Here is a 401-nt window from a genome sequence, read left to right as displayed (position 1 = left end):
CTGAGGAGGTGTCGGTGCCTCACCTGGGAGGTGTCGCTGCCTCACCTGGGAGGTGTCGGTCTCTCACCTGGGCAGTGTCGGTGCCTCACCTGGGCAGGTGTTGGTGCCTCACCTGAGGAGGTGTCAGTGCCTCACCTGGGCAGGTGTCAGTGCCAGGTGGGCACGTGTCAGCACCTCACCTGTCAAGGCCCCACACCTGGGCAGGTGTCGCTGCCTCACCTGGGAGGTGTCGGTCTCTCACCTGGGCAGTGTCAGTGCCTCACCTGGGCAGTGTCGGTGCCTCACCTGGGCAGGTGTCGGTGCCTCACCTGAGGAGGTGTCAGTGCCTCACCTGGGCAGGTGTCAGTGCCAGGTGGGCACGTGTCAGCACCTCACCTGTCAAGGCCCCACACCTGGGCACG

The sequence above is a fragment of the Corvus brachyrhynchos genome, unplaced genomic scaffold (assembly GCF_000691975.1).
Source record: "Corvus brachyrhynchos isolate BGI_N302 unplaced genomic scaffold, ASM69197v1 scaffold627, whole genome shotgun sequence".
Lineage (NCBI taxonomy): Eukaryota > Metazoa > Chordata > Aves > Passeriformes > Corvidae > Corvus > Corvus brachyrhynchos.
The sequence above is the reverse complement of the archived record's forward strand: the minus strand, read 5'-3'. Positions refer to the sequence as shown.